This window comes from Bos mutus, chromosome 16 (genome assembly GCF_027580195.1).
Source record: "Bos mutus isolate GX-2022 chromosome 16, NWIPB_WYAK_1.1, whole genome shotgun sequence".
In the NCBI taxonomy this organism is placed as follows: domain Eukaryota; kingdom Metazoa; phylum Chordata; class Mammalia; order Artiodactyla; family Bovidae; genus Bos; species Bos mutus.
Genome location: NC_091632.1, coordinates 55,226,725 through 55,247,749, shown reverse-complemented (window position 1 = coordinate 55,247,749; position 21,025 = coordinate 55,226,725). Strand labels below are relative to the sequence as shown.

Sequence of the window (21,025 nt, the reverse complement as noted above, 5' to 3'; positions counted from 1 at the left end):
GAACTTATATTTATTATATAATTTTCTGTCTCCCCTGGAATCTCTGATTGCAGGATCTATGTCTTTTAGTACTGCCAATATATACCGATTCTGATGGTTCTTCCTCATATAAATTAAATTTCTCAGTATAGTTTTCAACCTTATTTTCTGTATTTTCCTTTAGTACAGGTAAATAATTTTATTTTCCTATCTTGGAGACTGTGATCCTCTGCCTTCCTTCTAGGTCCCGCGGCCATCCTTTTTGAAGAGTGTTAATGTTCCTTCTCCTTTCTTTCAATGATGTCATTTGGAGAACAGCACATTGTTTTGTCTTTAAGGCTTTTGATCATGGATGAGAATGAGTGTGATGTGTAGACTCCTTTTGGGGGGAGCCATTACTCTTTTTTGGGAAGCAGTTACTCTTTTTTGAGATTTGTTTTTAATATTTATTAACCTGTTTGTCTACGTGTTGTGGTAAAAAAAATTGCTCTGTACTTGGAGTAAGAAGACTTAGGTTTGAGTCCTTCTTCTGTTACTTGTCAGATTTGTGACCTTTCACTTGCCTCATCTAATCAGATGATAGTTCCTATCTGTATCCATGGGATTATAGTGAAGATCAATTTGTTATAGTATATATTTGTGTATAAGGACTATGTAAATGTGGTATATTATCAAAATCATCACTCACATCCCTGAAGGAGCTTTTAAAAAAACGAAAGGTCAGTTAATCTAGAGATGGAATTGGGTTTTTCTGTTTTTGGCTGAAGCATTCAGAAGTTGGTGTAGTTACTTGTAGGTGAATGTCACCTATAATGTCTTTTGGATAATGAATCTGTTATTACTCATTCTAGAGGAATTGCAACCTGTTAATACTTATGTCATACCTGTTAAGGAGCTTTGTTATCAGATACATTCTGGTTCAGGTTCTGGTTTTGCCATTTACTGGAATTTTCCCTGATGCTCAGCAGGAAAGAATCTGCCTGTAATGCAGGAGATGTGGGTTTGATCCCTGGGTTGGGAAGATCCCCGGGTAAAGAAAACGGCAACCCATTCCAATATTCCTGCTTGGAAAATCCCAGGGACAGAGGAGTCTGGCAGTCCATAAATTCACAAAGAGTTGGAGACAACTTATTGACTAAACAACAACAACAAAAATGCCGTTAATTAATTGTATGAACCTGAAAAATTACTTGCTAAACCCAGTTTCTTCATTGATAAATAGGGTTAATAGTAATAATAATAACAATAACAACAGTACCTACCTTATGAGGTTGCTGAAAGAAATAAATGAGAAAACCTATGATAAAGTATACAGCATCAGGTGCAATGCCTAAGATATTATTTGTGATTGATAAGTAAATAGTAATAGTGATAGATGGTACCACCCTTATGGCAGAAAGCGAAGAGGAACTAAAGAGCTTCTTGATGAAGGTGAAAACTCAACATTCAAAAAACGAAGATCATGGCATCCGGTCCCATCACTTCATGGCAAATAGATGGGGAAACAGTGCCAACAGTGACAGACTTTATTTTCTGGGCTCCAAAACCACTGCAGATGGTGACTGCAGCCATGAAACTAAAAGATGCTTGCTTCTTGGAAGAAAAGCTATGACTAACCTAGATGGCCTATTAAAAAGCAGAGACATCACTTTGCCAACAAAGGTCTGTATAGTCAAAGCTATGGTTTTTCCAGTAGTCATGTACAGATATGAGAGTTGGACCATAAAGAAAGCTGAACGCCGAAGAATTGATGCTTTTGAACTGTGGTGTTGGAGAAGACTCTTGAGAGTCCCTTGGACTGCAAGGAGATCCAACCAGTCCATCCTAAAGGAAATCAACCCTGAGTATTAATTGGAAGGACTGATGCTGAAGCTGAAGCTCCAATACTTTAGCCACCTGATGCGAAGAGCCGACTCATTGGAAAAGACCCTGATGCTGTGAGGGATAGAAGGCAGGAGGAGAAGGGGACGACAGAGGATGAGATGGTTGGATGGCATCATCAACTCGATGGACATGAGTTTGAGCAAGCTGCGGGAGATGGTGAAAGACAGGGAGGCCTGGTGTGTTGCAGTCCACGGGGTGGCAAAGAATCGGACACACTGAGAGACGGAACAATAACAAAATGGTGATAGTAAGTATAGAGGATGATGATATTTAACACTTCTAGAGTACTTGCCATGTCAGGAACAATGCCAAGGGTTTCAACGTGCATTATCTTATATAATCTCACAAAATCTCCTGAGGTATCTGTGAAAGTGTTAATCACTCAGTCGTGTCTGACTCTTTGCGACCCCATAAACTGTAGCCTGCCAGGCTCCTCTGCCCATGGAATTCTCCAGGCAAGAATACTAGAATGGGCTGCCATTCCCTTCTCCCCGGGATCTTCCCTACCCAGGGAATCCAGCTCACCATCTCCCGCATTGTAGGCAGATTGTTTACTGTCTGAGCCACCAGGGAAGCCCATGAGGCCCATGAGGTAGGTATTCTTATTATTCCCATTTTATAGATAAGGGAACTAAAATTTAGATAAGTTTTAACTTGCCCTAGGCATCCAGCTAATGCTATTATTCCTGAAGTCAGACCCCATGAACCTTATTACTAATTAAGCTTTTCTTTCCTGTTTGAAACTTGTCAGATGTCAACAGTAATTATACATTCTGTGATGTAATAAAATCGACGATAATCTGTCTTAGAGATTAGGGAAAATTGTACAGACAAGAGTGAATATATAAAACCCTTTCTTGTAATGTGTAGCTAGCCCAGTAGTTTAGAGATTTAGGTTGAAAGTTATGTATTTTTTGTCCTTCATTATCTTAAAAACTTTTTTGTTAATAGCATCTGTTAAAATAGTGAAAAAATAATGGTCTATTTATTAATATATGAAATATTATTTGTAATTAACCACAAACAACTTGGACTGCATTGAGACTTTGTTTTTAATCACAAAGACCCCAAATAGCAGAATGGATGAAAGGGGGAGAGAGAGAAAGAGAGAAGGGAAGAGAGAGATACAGATTATTACATTTTCAGTGAATGCTCATTGCTGGTATTTATGAATATATATATTTTTTCTCTGTTGTGCTGTCTTATTTGCTCCACGCTCTTGTAAGAAAGCTGATGTGAGAGTCAAGGCTGTATGAGAGAACATAAGTACATAATTACACAACCTTCTTTCCCATAAATGGTCCCTTAAGCCTTTAGTTCAGCAATAGAGATAACTTAGTGGCTGTTCTTCTAAAGAACAAAGAAGTTCTATAGTTTTGTTTTTAGAGAAGGCAATCTTTGTGTTTGCATACAACAATGCTTTGGTAAATGCTGTGTATTTAAGGGAAGAATAGGGTACCTTTGGGGGCTCAGTGAGTATTTTGATGTTAGTCTTAAAACATATTTTCATGCTGTGAATGATAACTTGTGATAAACTGATGCTCTGGGTGTCTTAATGGTGGTTCTTTTCATCGCCAGTTTAGTATGACTTATTATGTAATGCTCTTTAATGTTTTGCTTGAATTAACGTGAATGTTTTATGAGAATACCAGATTTCAAGGACTTATCAACAGCTTAATTCTTAGTTTAATGTTAAAGTGCATCAATTGAGGTCTACATATCATCAAGGGAGAACTCCTCCTTTCATTGTCTTAACTTAAAAAGGAACATTAGAAAAGCAGTCACGTGCGTGCAGTAGAAAATCAGTTTTGTTGCTGTGAGCAGTAAATCCTCTCTAAATGTACAACTGGGTTTTGTTTAGGTTCAAGAGAGGGCCAGTGAGATCAATCTGGTTGTGTAAGAACATATGGTCTAAGTCAGAAGAAACCTGAAATTTGGGGTAACGAGTTTTATCTCTTTGGGAAATCTACTTACAACCATAGACTCTTGGGAATCTTAGAGGTTCCCTGGTCCCTCTTTGCTTGTGGTATAATGTTTTCTTCTCTCTGTTCTTAGACGGCAGTTTTCCAGGATCTTGTTGGATATTTCTCCTAGGGAGAAATGTATGACTTTGATTTTCTTGCACTTGAAATTGGAGTAATACTTGTTTCTCACTATCTCTTAGGTTATTGTGTTTATAAAAGACGTGTAGCTTGTTACCTTAATTTTACCAGCTGAAGTTCTGTGTCTGTTAGTTCAGGGGCTGGCCACATCTTTAGAAAAAGGTACTGAGATTGAGTAGCAGTTTATCCTAGGACATGTGAGAGGATGGGTATGTGTGCCTCTGACTGAGGGTTGTGGAGAGCCTATCTTGGTTGTTCCTGCTTATACTTGGCCATGATCGAGGCCAGGAAAGGGAATGAGATGGCTTCTAGCAGCCATTGTAGCTGTTAAAAAAAAAATCTGATGGAACTTGTATCACGTGGGTGCTTTTGTGTTTGATGGAAATAGATACATGACTAATTAATCTGTAAAGTGATAAAAAGTGCCTGGTACCTGCCTGTAACTTTGAGGATTGGGTCGGTGAGGAGGACTGCCATGCCTACACATAATAGCCTCAAGTGAGACCATCAGTATAGCGGTTGTTTGTCCTGGCCTGACCCAGAGCGTCATGTCACCTTTCATGGCAAACTGAAAAGAGTCAGTTGCACAGTCATGTCCGACTCTTTGTGACCCCATGGACTGTAGCCCGCCAGGCTCCTCTGTCCATGGGATTCTCTGGGCAAGAATATTAGAGTGGATTGCCATTTCTTTCTCCAGGGGATCTTCCGACTCAGGGATCGAACTCGGGTCTCCTGCATCACAGGCAGACTCTTTCCCCTTTGAGCCACCAGGGAAGTGTGGATTCTCATGGCGAACTGAGAATCACTTTAATGAGAGATGTTAAGGAAGTGTTTTAAGCTTCTCAGAGAAGAGATGACATACTGATCTGAAGGTCTTTGGAGCACTTATTTATTAATTAAAAAAATATTTATTTATTTATGTGTGGCTGTGCTGGGTCTTTGTTGCCGCGTGCAGGCTTTCTCTAGTTACGGTGGGCAGGGGCTGCTGTCTTGTGGTCCTCAGGCTTCTCATTGCAGTGGCTTGTCTTGTTGCGAAGACAGGCTGTGGTGCTCGGACTTCCCTAGTTGCAGCGTGTGGGCTCAGTAGTTGCGGTTCCTGGGCTCTAGGGCGCAGGGGCTCAGTAGTGTGGCTCACTGGCTTAGTTGCCCCGTGGCACGTGGGATCCTCTTGGACCAGGGATCAAACCTGTGTCTTCCTCATTGGCAAGCAGACTCTTAACCACTAGACCACCAGGGAAATCGTGGAGCTGATTTATTACGTTCATAATCTTTGTGTAGCAAGGCTTCCCTGTTGGTTCTTTTTAAAATTGAAATTTAAAGAGATCCTTTGAAAAACAAAACAATGAAAAACCTTCCTTGGATTGCATTGAGATTTGCTTTTAATTTATCAGAAAGACCCAAAATAGCAGAATGGAAGGGCTTAGGAGAGGATTGATGGCTATATTTTCTGTGAATGCTCATTGCCAGTAAAGTTTATTTTTGCTCTGCAGTGCCATCTTATAAGAGAGCTGATGCGAGAGCCAAAGTTGTATGAGAGAGCATAAACGCGTACCTCCTGCTTTCTCTTAGATTAGGAACTGACAGTTATGTCCAAATAGGTAGTTTATAAGTCTTACCTTGCTAAGATTTGGGAAACACATTTTAATACAGTGAAAAATGTGTTGCTTATTGTTGAAGCTGGTTGATGAATACATGAAGGTGCATCATATCTTACTTCTTTGTATGATTTAATATTTTATTGTATAGAATGTTCAGTTAAAAACACTGTAAATATGTGACAGAAAATCTCACATGGAGTCTTAGGAGCTAGACTTCTAAATCTTATTAAAAACAAATGAGGAGACTTGAACTTCCGGCAATGCTTACATATGTATATTCTCAAGAAGGCCGAGTCCAGCAAGGGTTATGGCAGCGGGAATAGTTTCTGATCCACCTGGCACTAACCAGTTTATTCACTATTTAGCAAGATATTTATTTAAAGCCTTCTACTTGTCAGTCATTGCTCTAAGTACTGAGCAACAGCAGGGGACAAAACTGACAAAAATCCCTGGGTTGTTCTTGACACATGCCAAGCGCATTACACGTATTTTCACACCTTACCCACAGCGCCCAGTGCAATGCTAGATGGTGAGGTACACCTTCAGTGAAAGTGTGTTCAATGAATAACTGTATAGAATAAGTGTGGTTTTTATTCCCATTTGACAGTTGAGGTCACTAAGGCTTAAAAGAGGTTACTTGACTAAAGTCACACAGCTGTTAATGACGGAGCTAGATCTTAAACTCAGGTCCTTGTGACCTCAGGTCCATGCTGTGAATCCTGACCTTGTACTGCCTCCAGGACAGAGGATAGGCGTCTACAACTGAGCACTTGCATGTCCATAGACGCTTTCTCACCCATTATCACTTTTGTACAGACGAGCCTTAGTATCTAGGTGAGTGTGTTGTTGTTTAAAGTCGTGCCTGACTTTTTTGTGACCCCATGGACTGTAGCCCGCCAGGCTCCTCTGACCATGGGGTTTCCCAGGCAAGGATACTGGAGTGGGTTGCTGTTTTTTTTCTCCAACCTATGGATCAAACCTGAGTCTCCTGCATTGGCAGACGGCTTTTTTTACCACTGAGCCACCAGAAAAGCCCTTAGGGTGAATATCCTGAGATGCAATTACATTAAATCTCCTATCACTTAAAACATCAGCTATTAGATATTCTTATTGTGGTTTAAGTTGGTTTATTTTTCTTGTTTTAAATTGTCCTTATCTTTAGTCTTAATCCCTCTTATAATGTTTGGTAAAATATTACTCTAGCACTATGCTCTCATAGTGGGTCTTCAACAGATGTTTTTTAGAATGAAAATCTGGGAGGACCTAATAGCTAGTTTTCTCAGTCATCTTTGTCCTCAACTACATATGTATGTGTGTTTACTTGAGATTCACCTTTATGTTTTTCCCATCCAGTTAGTTGATATTTGATAATTGGTTGTCTTACTACCAATACTGTAGATGTAGGTGGCATTTGTGATACACTATAGGTATTGCTTTTGAACTGTAGTGTTGGAGAAGACTCTTGAGAGTCCCTTGGACTGCAAGGAGATCCCACCAGTCCATTCTGAAGGAGATCAGCCCTGGGATTTCTTTGGAAGGAATGATGCTAAAGCTGAAACTCCAGTACTCTGGCCACCTCATGCGAAGAGTTGACTCATTGGAAAAGACTCTGATGCTGGGAGGGATTGGGGGCAGGAGGAGAAGGGGACGACAGAGGATGAGATGGCTGGATGGCATCGCTGACTCGATGGACGTGAGTCTGAGTGAACTCCGGGAGTTGGTGATGGACAGGGAGGCCTGGCATGCTGCAATTCATGGGGTCGCAAAGAGTCGGACACGACTGAGTGACTGATCTGATCTGATAGGTATAGGCTTTTTAAAATTAAAGATCCACTGGGTGTGTGAGAAGTACTTGTTTTCTCTGTTAAGCAATTAAAAACTCTACATTAAAGATGCAATCTGGGTCAGAGGAGGTATCATGGGCTTTGCAGTCAGATAGAGCTGAACTTATTCATTTTTTTTCAGTTATTGTGTGACCTTCGACAAGTTGCATAAATTCCGTGAAGTTTAACTTTCTCTTTTATAATATAAAGGGTTCTATAATATCTGCTGCAATAATAATTATGTGAGTGCTTACTATATGAAAAACCAAGAATTATGGCATAGCAAGTTTAGATAAACCTGCCCTTAGGTCACACAGTCACTAAGAGTGGATGTAAACCCAGAATAGAAATCCGGATCTGCCTAATTGCCAAATTTGTACCTTTTTGCTGGTAGGAAAGCCATATAAATAGTCCCGTCTACCCATTTTTTCAAGTAGTTTCTCTACGTTTCAAAAAGAACATTAGAATATATTTATGTTGAAAGATGATTTTAAAAGGCAGCACTTTTTTTTTTCAGTACTCTTTTTTTTTTTTTAAACTTTACATAATTGTATTAGTTTTGCCAAATAAAGATACCTGTTGGAGAAAGTTCTAGACCAGATTTTAATTTCAAAGTCTAATAAGTTCCTTGATTATATTTATTCAAATATTACATAAAGAGGAAAAATAGAGTGCATGAACACAGAAAACCCTGGGTAGTCCTCAAGAGAGACAAGATAATTTTTAGAAATGGCTTGATTTTGAGAAAGAGAAATGAGGTTTAAGTATATTAGGAATTAACCATATTTTAATGTTGGTCTAGTTTCAAACAAGTAAGTCTATTTCAGTTCGTGTCAGAGGTGTCTTTAAGTGTAAGGACTTGAAGCGTGTTGTTTTTAGTAGACAAACATGACTAATTGGAACAATATCTTTTTGTAATCCCACCTTTAAAAAGTTGCTGAGCAGGAGAAATCCAAAGACAAGCTGTCTTTGAAGCTTTTTGTGGCATATTTGAGAATTGAGTAGTCAAGAGCTTTGTGTCTTAATGATGTATCTGCTTTTATGTGTAATGTTCAGTCAAATGCCAAGTTGTAAAAGCTTGTCTACCTCCCCACTCCCCCTAATCAAAAAAAAAAAGTTGTTTTTCTTCTGTATATTTGCATGGGAATAGGAGAAATAGGCTTTCGTCCTAAGAATAGAAAAAAAGACATTGCCCAAATCAAGTGTATTTTAGTTGGGTCTAGAACTTCATTGTAAATTGAAACTCTTCACATAGACTGAAAACAACACCTTGATTAAGTACTTAAAGTTAGGATATAAATGCCTTTTTGCTTAGGTCACTGGATCCTAAGTTAAATATCATCCTCTTCTAGTATATAGTTGGGTAGCAGAGTGAAGTGATCTAGAATTTATTACTAAAAGTGTGGTCTGTGGACCAGCAGCGTTGGTGCCTTTTGGAAATGTAAAATGTCAGACCCAGCCCTTAGCCAGCTTAATCAAAGTGTTCGGGTGATTTGTGTGTGTCTCAGAGTCTGAGAAGCACCAGTTGAACATGAGCTATGGACATGAATCTGACACTTTCTAATGTTGTGACATTGGGCAAGTTATTTAACCTCCTGAGTTTCAGTTTCCTTATTTGTAGAACAGAGATAATAATGGTATATGTACAGTGCTTAGAGGAATGGAGTTCACAGGAAGTGCTTCATTAGAATTAGCAAGGTATTTTTAAGGTGTAGGGTACACTATGTGCAGCACATGAGTAATTACAGAGAAAAATGCCAATGTTTGTTACCATGAACCCATTATTAATTTATTGGTAAAGGTATTAAAAATAGCTTTAGGATCATATACTAGTATTATCTTTCTGTATCAGTGTTACTTGTCATGGAATAGCAAAGTGAAAAGTAGATAACTTACAACTTTTGAGCATGAATAAAATCAATTTAAGGACAAATTCACAGTAAGAACTTTAATCATCCCATAAATCACCAGGAGGTTGTAGTTGAGGATTTGACCATCTTTGCCAAAAGTACCAAAGGCAACACCTTAAGGTTATCATAGGGCTGTTTTCTTTCTACCTGAATTGCCTCATAAAACTGTACCTTCTTAGAAAGAGGGTGGAAGAAAGGAAGGGGGAGAATGACCTGCAGACTCTCTTCCTCCCCCCACCTCTTCCTGTCTACCTTCTTTTCTCCATTAACCTCCAAGAGTTGTTGACTTGTGCTTTAGATGTTGGAATCCTCTGTACATATTAGAGAAGAAAAAGCCTAGTGCCTACATTTTATAATCCTATATGTAGAATTAAGTTTTGCTGTTAATAATTATTTAATATTAGTTTTTAAAAAGACTAGTCAAGCCGAATTTCTGTAAGAACTGTGTAAAATGTATGTCTGTCTTGTCTGTGGAGGAAAACTACAGACTGCAAAGTTTAAAAGCTGAAAGTGCCCCTTGAGGTCTGTCCTGATGGGGCTTTATCTATAAACCTACATTGTTGGAAATGCTTCGTAGAGTAACTGTGTGGTTTCCTTTACTCATACAACTGTTAGGTCAGTGGGAAAGAATTATAAGACAGAGCTGCCAAATAAACTATGAAAAACGTAATAGGCAAACTTTTAAAATCTTAGATATGGGCATATCCCAACAATCTGTACTGTTCTAAGGTGTGATAGCTTAGGAGTGAATATGATTTGAATTTAATATATTTTTAAAGAGTGTCAGATTCAGAACTAGCAGATCTATCTCCTGACCCTAACCATGGTCCTAAAGTAAATTGCTTCAGGAAATTGGATCCCAAAGATTACAATCTTTTTCCTTAGGTGGGAAATTTTGAAGTGTGTCTGTATTCCACTGGAGATCAAAGAGATGAAAGAATTTTGTGCTGATTGGCGTGACAGCTGTGGATTGAGCAAAACTTCTTTTTGAAAGGGCTGTCTTATCTTGAAGATTATGACTTTGGAGGAACTAAGGTGAAGCAGTAGAAAGATCAGAACATGTGCAATTCTTTAAAAATTTATTGGCTTAAATAAAAATTTGGCATGTGTTATGCATAATTAAAAAACCCTTTACACTTTGTGCAAAAAAAAAAAAAAAAAGCTGAAAGTGCCCTGATATAGAATTAGAATATTTTGTATTTTATTTCACTTTATTTAGGTGTTAAAAGTGATTAAGCATATATAGAATTAGGTTGGGCTTCCCTGGTGGTTCAAATGGTAAAGAATCTGCCTGCATTGCAGGACACCTGGGTTTGATCCCTGGGTTGGAAAGATCCCCTGGAAGAGGGCACAGCAACCCACTGCAGTATTCATTCCTGGAGAATCCCATGGACAGAGGAGCCTGGCGGGTTACAGTCCATGGGGTTGCAAAGGACACAGTTGAGCAACTGACACTTTCACTTTTTTTTTTTAGGAGTAGGTTACAAATAAATCTTGGGAACTTTTGGTAGGCCTATGGTATACTGAGTTTGATGGCCCTACAGATTTTTTTGTTTTGTTTTGAATATCAAAACCTCAGCCTTAGTGATAGACCATTGGGAAAAAATGACTTTGGTGTATGGCAACAGTTGGCTTCCACAGGATTAGGCAACAGAGGCCCACTTAGTCTCTTGGCATCACTGAATGACCCCAGGCTTTCCCCTGAGGGGCAGGACCTGCCTCTCTGCAGTTTATGACATGGATGTGTTACCCCAGGAAAGAACTCTGAAGGGACTGAGCCATTTGTGTCCAGCTTCCCAAACTCCCCAGTCATGTAAGTCATAAATGGGTCTTGGGCTTTCAGTCCGTAGTGTCTATCTGCTATTTTAGTACAGAAAAATGTTTCTTGAACCTTACAAGACCTATTACAAAGTAATGTCCTGAGCCAAAAGCAAGTGAAGTTGTAAAACAATGTTTTTAGAAAAATGGTTCTGAAATAAGCCTGGAGTAGTGATTTATAGAGCTAGTCATAAAAGATTTTTCTTCCCTGAGATGAACAGAATACCCATCAACAAAAGTAATAAGGAGCCAAGATACTTTCTTTAGTTTAAAAAAATAGGTATAAAAAATAAATAGCACCATAATAAATCAGATTTACTATGAATATATTCTAGACCCAGACTACTAAAGTAGTCTCCAAGATATAAAGCAAGTTAGACTTAGTGTACTGATTTTCCTTATTACCAGAACCTAAGCAGTGTAAAAGGATTAACTAAAGCATTAAGATACATGCTAATTAAGGGAATGGAAAAGCTTAAGAAGAGGAGACCAGATTGACAAGAAACTCTTATTTGTCCCTTTAGTAATAATCAAGCTGTAAGAAAACATGGGAAATCTTTAAATAGAACTGTTTCATTTTCTCCATTCAATTAAACAATAAATATTGTCAACTGTTCCTTCAGTGTGTAACTTGAATTTGAACGTTTCTCTTTATTTGCACAGCAGCCAACATTGTCTAAACAAACACACATGCACACATACACACACAAACACAAGCTTGTTTATTTCTGTGCAGCTGTATCTACCTAAGTGTACACACATACGCTGTGTGTGTGTATGTGTTTTAAGGGAAAAAATGGCCTGACAAAACTACATGTACTACAGTTGGGTTTTGGAGAAGTAAACCTAAAACAGTTCTTTTTGTTCTGGCCCAGACTTGGTTATTCATCTTAGAGCAGAAGCAGGGAGCATTAAAACACATAGAAGTGGTTATATCATCAATGAAGAGCGAGTCCATGGTATACAGGCCTCTGTATTAGCTTTATTGGGTGTACAAAAATCATGATTTTGATCTCTTAGATCAGAAATGTTGGATATGTGTCATGCATGCTAGCACTCCTTTCTGCCTGAGTAGACTTGACTAACTTCCTGTGGTATTGTGGAATTGGCTTCTAGTCCCTCTTAATACCTTTCTCTTCCTAGCAGGCCATTATCATCTGATTATAGATTGTAACATGAAGCCCTTTCAAACTTATTATATAAGTGAGGGCCCTGGGCAGTGTCATCTCCTAAGGCTTCACATACCATCTCACTGTGTTTAGGGCTCTGAAACCTTTATGGCTTTGATCCTAGTTACAGTAGTTAAACTCTAGACTCTCTCCTCTGCAGTGGGCAGCAGCTGAAATCTCTGTTCATTTCTGTTAGCTTTATTTTAGCTGCTTGCGTCTTGCTCTGCTCAGTTGCTCAGTGATGTCCAACTCTTTGCCACCCCATGAACTGTAGCCCATGAGGCTCTTCTGTCATGGAATTTCCCAGGCAAGAATACTGGAGAGAGTTGCTATTTCCTTTTCCAGGAGATCTTCCTGACCCAGGGATTGAGCCTGCGTCTCTTGCGTCTCCTGCTTTGGCAGGTGGGTTCTTTACCACTAGTACCACCTGAGAAGCCCGCATCTTGCCCTGCTGCTACTGCTAAGTTGCTTCAGTCGTGTCCGACTCTGTGCGACCCCATAGACGGCAGCCCACCAGGCTCCCCCGTCCCTGGGATTCTCCAGGCAAGAGCACTGGAGTGGGTTGCCATTGCCTTCTCTGGCATCTTGCCCTATCCGTGTGTAATTTTTTAGTGTCAGCCAAAAATTTTGGTAGATTTCATACTTAGAAACTGGGGGACATGTGCTCTTCTCTTTGAGTCTCTCCTTTTTCGTTTCTTCCCTTCATTTGCTAGCTGTTTTAGATGCCCCAAACTCTGGTTTTTCAAGCCAGTAATTTAAGTCTGTGACTTTTTTATCTTAATTTTAGCTGTCCCGCATAGCATAAACTGGGACCTGCCTTCAGAATAAAGGTCATTCAAACCAACCACCCAACCTGGAGAAGGACTATTCCCTTCTTCCAAGTATAACCCCCGACTCCCTCTCTACCCACACTTTTGTCTTCTCCTGTGATTTTCTCTCTGCTTTTGGTAGCTCTCCAGTGCCTTTGGTAGTTGATTTTTTAATATTTTTCCCAGAGTTTATAGTTGTCATGGGCAGGAGGATTGCCGCATACAGGAGCAATTGCCCATGCCTTCTTTGTTCTTTCCTTTTCTATGTAATTTATTTATTTTGGTCGCCCTGGTCTTCGTTGCTGTGTGTGGGCTCTCTTCAGTTGTGGGGAGTGGGGGCTCCTCTCTGGTGCGCTGGCTCCCTATTACGGTGGCTTCTCTTGTGGCGCACAGGCTTTGGTTGTGGGGAGTAGGGGCTCCTCTCTGGTGCGCTGGCTCCCTATTACGGTGGCTTCTCTTGTGGCGCACAGGCTTTGGTTGTGGGGAGTGGGGGCTCCTCTCTGGTGCGCTGGCTCCCTATTACGGTGGCTTCTCTTGTGGTGCACAGGCTTTGGTTGTGGGGAGTGGGGGCTCCTCTCTGGTGCGCTGGCTCCCTATTACGGTGGCTTCTCTTGTGGAGCACAGGCTCTAGGTGCAGGGGCTTCAGTAGTGGCAGTGCATGGACTCAGTTGCCAGGTGGCATGTGGCATCCTCCTGGACCAGGGATCGAACCCGTTTCCCCTGCATTGGCAGGTGGACTCCTATCCACTGTGCCACCAGAGAAGTCCCCTGTTCTTTCCTTTTTTAAAAAATTGAGATGTAGCTAAAATACCATAATTTATTTATTTCCAATACTGCTTCAGTTATATTGGACTGAAGCTCTGTAACCATTATGTAGTAACTCTCCTCTTTCTTCCCCAGCCCCTGGTAACCTTGAATCTAATTCCTGTTTCTATGAATTTGCCTCTGCTAGATATTTCATGTAAGTGGAATCATATAATATGTGGCCTTTTATGACTGGCTTCTTTCACTTAGGTATAATGTTTTCAGGGTTCATCCATGTGGTTGCATATCTTAACTTTGTTCCTTTCTTTGGCTGAATAATACTCTATTGTATGTATATATTTCATTTTGATTAGCCATTTATCTATTGATGAACATTGTTCCAACCTGTTGGCTATAATATATAAATAATGTTGCTGTGAACATTCACAATGTAAATTTTTGTGTGGACATTATCATTTTTCTTAGGAATATATGTAGGACTATATTCCTGTGTAGGAATATGTGTTTTTTTTTTTTTTATGTGTGTTTAATTTCTGAATCATGTATGTTTAATCATTTGAGGAACTGCCAGACTGTTGCCCCATGTGGCTTACCAACACATGTGGAGGGTTCTCATTTCTCCACATCCTTGCCAACATCTGTAGTCTGTGTTTTGGTTGTAGCCATCACGGTGGGTTAGAAGTGTATTTCCTTGTGGTTTTAATTTGCATTTCCCCGATGGCTAATGTCTCCCTTATTCTTAAAATACCTAAGTCTCTTGACTTGTATGTAATACCACACTTTCTTGGTTTCCCGATTATCTCATTATCTACTTCTTAGTCTCATTTGTTGATTCTGCCTCTTCTGCCTGCCCTTGAAAAATGGAGTTCCTCAGGTACAATCTGGGTCTTCTTGTCTTTCTGAACATTTTTCTTAGGGAACTTTGTTCAGTCTCATGCATTTCGATATCTTCTGTAGTAGAGGCAGTCCTTCTAGGTCTTCATTTTCCTTGACTTTTAGATATGATATCATGAGCCTCCCTTAAGATGACCACCAAGTGACCGGCCAAATTAAAATCTGTGGTTCTAAAATTGTGAGCAGTTTGCTTTTGATTTTCTAAGTGTTAGTTTGAACTTTAGATGAGTGTGTATGTTGGTGTTGGGGATAGAGAGGGAAGCTTTTGAACACCCTTGTTGGCAGCTGGAAATTCTGAGGATTTTTTTGGAGCACCTGGGAATTTGCTCACCTGCTGCTAAGACCTCCTCACTGTGTAGAAGAGCTGTTTCTCATCTGACCAGAAGAGGCTCAAGGAGTCAGTGTCATAGGTGACTGACAGGTTGCTGAGATGGTGGCCTGCTTTCCTCCCTTTTGTATAGGTTTTAGGTGGCTCAGATGGTAAAGCGTCTGTCTACAATGTGGGAGACCCGGGTTTGATCCCTGGCTTGGGAAGATCCCTTGGAGAAGGAAATGGTAATCCACTCCAGTACTATTGCCCGGAAAATCCCATGGACAGAGGAGCCTGGTAGGCTACAGTCCATGGGGTCGAAAAGAGTCGAACACAACTGAGCGACTTCACGTACATTCACGTTACTGCTTAGTGAGATTGTGGGTCATTCCTTCTTACCAGGAATCTCACTTTCTTCTCCTTTTGGGTTAAGGACAGGTGGGAGTCAATAATAAGTAAATTTTTATATTCAGTCTGCAAGTGTTCTTTGTCATTTTGTGATACCAAAGGTGAGCCTGAGATAATCTATTACTAAGTTTATGTGTGTATGTGTGCTCAGTCATGTCCGACTCTTTGCAACCACGTGGATTGTAGCCTGCCAGCTCCGCTGTCCATGGGATTTCCCAGGCATGAACACTGAGGTGGGTTGCCATGCCATCCTCCAGGGGATCTTCCCAACCCAGGGATTGAACCTGAACCCACGACTCCTGTGTCTCCTGCATTGCAGGCGGATTCTTGGCTGCTGAGCCATTGGGGAAGCCTGAGAAACATCTATTACCAAGTTTACACCCAAATTTATAAGCCTGAGACAGATTTGTTGTTCATATGCTAAGTTGTGTCCCACTCTTTGCAACACCATGGACTTCAGTTCGCCAGGCTTCCCTGTCCTTCACTATCCTAGAGTTTGTTCAAACTCATGTCTATTGAGTTGGTGATGCTATCCAACCATCTCATCCAATGTTGCCCTCTTCTCCTCCTGCCCTAAATCTTTCCCAGCATAAGGGTCTGTTCCAGTGAGTCAGCTCTTTGCATCAGGTGGTCAAAGTATTGGAGCTTCAGCTTCAGCATCAGTCCTTCCAATGAATATTCAGGTTGATTTCCTTTAGAATTGACTGACTGTCTCTTAAAACATGTCTCCAGTTCCCACCTCTATCCTCAGCTCCAGGAGACTACCTGTAGGGCAGTGAAATGTCAGGATGACTGCTTATAATATGCATTTGGTTCAAATTAGAAGAGAATTTGTTTTCTAATCTAAGCTATAGATAGGGTGAGTAAAAAGTGCACAAAAAACATAAAACAAATTTCAAAGGGGGAAATAGTGCAATAGATTCTGATCTAAATATCAATCAAATTAAAACTTGGTATGCTTTGGAGCAACTGGTCATAGCCAGAAAGGGTATTGTATTGTGGCATTCGGAGCTTATAATGCTTATAATATGCATTTGGTTCAAATTAGAAGAGAATTTGTTTTCTAATCTAAGCTATAGATAGGGTGAGTAAAAAGTGCACAAAAAACATAAAACAAATTTCAAAGGGGGAAATAGTGCAATAAATTCTGATCTAAATATCAATCAAATTAAAACTTGGTACGCTTTGGAGCAACTGGTCATAGCCAGAAAGGGTATTGTATTGTGGCATTCGGAGCATTCTTTTTCTAGTAGCAAAAGGGTCATGACCTTATAAGCATAGAGAACAAAATGTGTAGGGAAAGAGCAAATCAGCCAACATGGCGTGGTCAGCTTCCCTTGCCCCACGTTTTGTAAATGATTACGTAACAGCTGAGATCACTTATAGCACTGTGCACGCACGTCATGAGGTACTCGCTTGGCCACGGGCAGCTTTTTGTTCTGTAAGCATATGTAAGCTCCGCCAGGAAAGCCCTTGTGGGTGTGTTGTGTTAGGTTATATTATGGCTGCTGCTACAGCTGTTGTGCCAGCCCGGAGAGAATAAACATGTCTGCAATTCCTATGGCTCCTCGCATTTTCTTCCAGCTTCTTCTTAGCTCATGTCTTGTCTACTATGGACTCAGTGAACAGTGTGCACAGTGAGATACAGTGAGAGAAGTGTAATCTTAACGTGCCATTTGACCTGTTGTTGAGCAATGTCCTTTATTGGTTTTTACCTTTAGAGTCATCCTTTAGACCAGTGGTCTTCAGAGTTGAGTCCCTGGACCAGAAGCATCCCTGGGAACTTGAACTGCAAAGATTCAGGCCACATCTCAGATCTGTAGAATCAGAAACTCACCAGGTGAAGTCCAAGTCTTGTGTTTTAACATGTTCTCCAGGTGATTCTGATTCACATTGCAGTTTAAGAACCACTGCTATGGACAATGCATGAAAGACACATAAAATTATGGCTATATAATGGAATGTGAATTTTATTTTATTTAAAAAAATATGTATTTATTTGGCTGCACCAGGTCTTAGTTTCCTTTATGCAGAATCTAATTCTCTGACCAAGGATAGAACCCAGGGCCCCTGCATCGGAAGCATGGAGTCCAGCCACTTAGCCAAGGAAGTCCCTGGAATGTGAATTTTAAATCTTAACAATGTAGGACAAGAATAAAGCAGAGCTGAGGGAAGTTGGAAGGAGATGTAGAAGAATGGGTACAGGTTCTGATAGTCTTGTTTTGTGAAGGAGTCATCAAAGTATTTTGTATTTGATAGAACAAAAAAGAAATTGGTAGTATATCTAAAAAGTAACGAACTAAAATTAGTGATATACATTGAGAGGAATAGAGAGGGTGTTTATGGCAAGTGTAAGTTAACTAAAGCATCAGTCCTATCAGATGTATCTCATAGATACCTGTAGGTGATAAATTAAGCTGCTGCTGCTAAGTCGCTTCAGTCGTGTCCGACTCTGTACGACCCCATAGATGGCAGCCCACCAGGCTCTCCTGTCCCTGGGATTCTCCAGGCCAGAACACTGGAGTGGGTTGCCATTTCCTTCCCCAATGCATGAAAGTGAAAAGTGAAAGTAAAGTCGCTCAGTCGTGTCCGACTTTAGCGACCCCATGGACTGCAGCCTACCAGGCTCCTCCGTCCATGGCATTTTCCAGGCAAGAGTACTGGAGTGGGGTGCCATTGCCTTCTCTGAGGTGATAAATGAAGAAATATTGGTAAAAGTGAATTATTTAGAAAATTAAGAGTAACTGCAGGAAAACCCCTAAAATGAAATGGTTAAATATGATTGCCTTTAGGAACAGGAGAACGGAACCCTTGGTCCTCCTTGATTTTTTTAACCATATGCTATATATTACTTTGATTACAAATTTAAAGACAAAAGAAAACATGCTTCAATTGTGGAGGAGTATCCACTCATTAAATTGCAGAAAGGGCTGCCTGTCACTGTTCTGAGCTCTTTTTCATATGGTTGAAAGCCTCTGATTCTTGTAATTACACATGGCACTTCTGTTTGAGTGTTAGATGAGTGGGTTTGTAGAGGTGTGGTGTGTGTGTTTTTCTGAGGCTCCTGTGGCTTGTGCTGGGTCATTAATCTTTAGTTTATATTCTTCCCATGTTTTTTTTTTTATTATTATTACTTAAAGAGCATCAAAATCATTGGAAAACAAAAATCAGGCATTTTAGTTCAATGCTTACATATTTTTATAGAATCATCCATAGCATAAGACTTCATAAGTAACAACTTAAGCTTTTATTTCCCAAGATAGGTCTGAATGTTTTCCACTTTCTATATTTGAATTGGGCTTCCTGCTAACTAGCTTTTAAAGGTTAATGAGATTAAGAGCCAAATTTGGTGCCTGTGCAGTTCTTAACCTAGTTGACTTTATGAGCTGTCTTCCTCCATTTTTATGGAACTTCTTTTATATCCAAATGTAATGATCTATTTATAGATAAGAGATAAAGTGTTTTAATCTTACTCAGGGGATCCCTGATGAGCCCCAAATGAAATCCAAGTGAAACAATAAGCTGAGCTCCAGTGCATTATCCTTATGCTAGCTGAAGCTTTAATCCTCTCATAAAATATTTATCTATGCTTTTTATCACAGATACAAAGATCTTTTCCATCGGAAGGTATATTTTATTAGTTTGCTAATTATGGCTGAAATGAAAGACAAAGTGTGAATGCATTCTTAGTTTTAAATATGTTTTTAAATTGGTTAAACCACTTAAAAAGCTTTATTTTGGAATAATTTTAATATTATAGAAGAGCGAAGAAATAGTACAGAAGACTCACATGTCTGTTATCCAAATTCAGCAAATTTTAACTTTTTGCTACATTCAGTTTAGTTCAGTTGCTCAGTCGTGTCCGACTCTTTGCGACCCCATGAATCGCAGCACGCCAGGCCTCCCTGTCCATCACCATCTCCCGGAGTTCAGTCAGACTCACGTCCATCGAGTCAGTGATGCCACCCAGCCATCTCATCCTCTGTCGTCCCCTTCTCCTCCTGCCCCCAACCCCTTCCAGCATCAGAGTCTTTTCCAATGAGTCAACTCTTCGCATGAGGTGGCCTAAGTACTAGAGTTTCAGCTTTAGCATCAGTCCTTCCAAAGAACAGCCAGGACTGATCTCCTTTAGAATGAACTGGTTGGATCTCCTTGCAGTCCAAGGGACTCTCAGGCGTCTTCTCCAACACCACAGTTTAAAAGCATCAGTTCTTCGGCACTCAGCTTTCTTCACAGTCCAACTCTCACATCCTTACATGACCACAGGAAAAACCATAGCCTTGACTAGACGGACCTTTATTGGCAAAGTAATGTCTCTGCTTTTGAATATGCTATCTAGGCTGGTCATAACTTTCCTTCCAAGGAGTAAGCATCTTTTAATTTCATGGCTGCAGTCACCATCTGTAGTGATTTTGGAGCCCCCCAAAATAAAGTCTGACACTGTTTCCACTGTTTCCCCATCTATTTCCCATGAAGTGATGGGACCAGATTAGGTTTATCATATTTGTTTTTTCCTCTGTCTATACTCACACTCACACACACACACACACACACACAGGCACACACTACTTTTTGAGAGTATGCTGCATACATAATGTCTCTTTTACTTAACACTGTATTGTGTCTTTCTGAAGAACAGCAATATTCTCTTATATCACCACTGTATACTCAATAAAATCAAGAAAACTTAACATTCACACAATACTTGTATCTTTAGTCCATATTGCCAATTTTTTCAATTGTTCTAATAATGTCCTTTGTGTGTTTTTCCCCTTCCCATTCAAGATCCAGGCTAGAATTGCTTGTGTTTGTTATTGCTTGGTAGTTTTCTTTAACCTGGAATATTCCTCAGCCTTTCTTAGTCTTATGACATTAATATTTTTATGATGTTAATATTTTGGAATACTGCAGGTGGTTGTTTTATAGTACATTGCTAAAACAGGGTTTGTCTGGTGTTTCCTCATGGTGAGACTTGGGTTATTCACCCCTAGCCAGAGGGCGACATAAAAGATGTGTTCTCCCCGTCTCATGTCAGGAGGCACACAATGTCCATGTGCTCCTCACTGATAAAATTTTGATCACCTGGTCAAGGTACTGCCTAGGTTAAGTAGTTACGATTTTCCCCTTTGTAACTTGTAAGCCAGTTTGTGGGGAAGATACTTTGAGACCATGGAAACATCTAATCCTCATCTTTTTTTTTTTTCTGCATATGTTTAGCATCTCTTTATGATTGGTTCTTGCCTGAACCAAAATTTACTGTGATGGTTGTAAAATAACGATTTTTATTTTTATTTATTTATTCAAATCTAAACTTATTTATTTTAATTAGAGGCTAATTACTTTACAATATTGTATTGGTTTTGCCATACATCAACATGATTCCTTTTACTCCCTCCATATTTATGAATGTTTATTCTCTTCAAAGGAAGAGCCCCCCCTTCTTAATTACTTATTATCTGTTGATAACAGTATGATAGGTTCAAAAAAATAAAAAGCTGATTTTATTCAGTGAGTTACAATCCATCATTGTTCTTTTTGCTTAGATGTTGAAGTTAT

General features: G+C 39.8%; 1 protein-coding gene and 1 non-coding gene across 3 annotated transcripts in view; both read left to right on the top strand.

Annotated features, from left to right (window-relative positions):
- Positions 1-21,025, top strand: part of SMYD3 (SET and MYND domain containing 3) — a 749,543-nt gene that overhangs the window by 24,620 nt on the left and 703,898 nt on the right. The window lies entirely within an intron of this gene.
- LOC138991297 (small nucleolar RNA SNORA18) lies at positions 9,813-9,939 on the top strand. Its single transcript, XR_011467326.1, has one exon. It is a non-coding gene; the product is annotated as a small nucleolar RNA SNORA18 (small nucleolar RNA).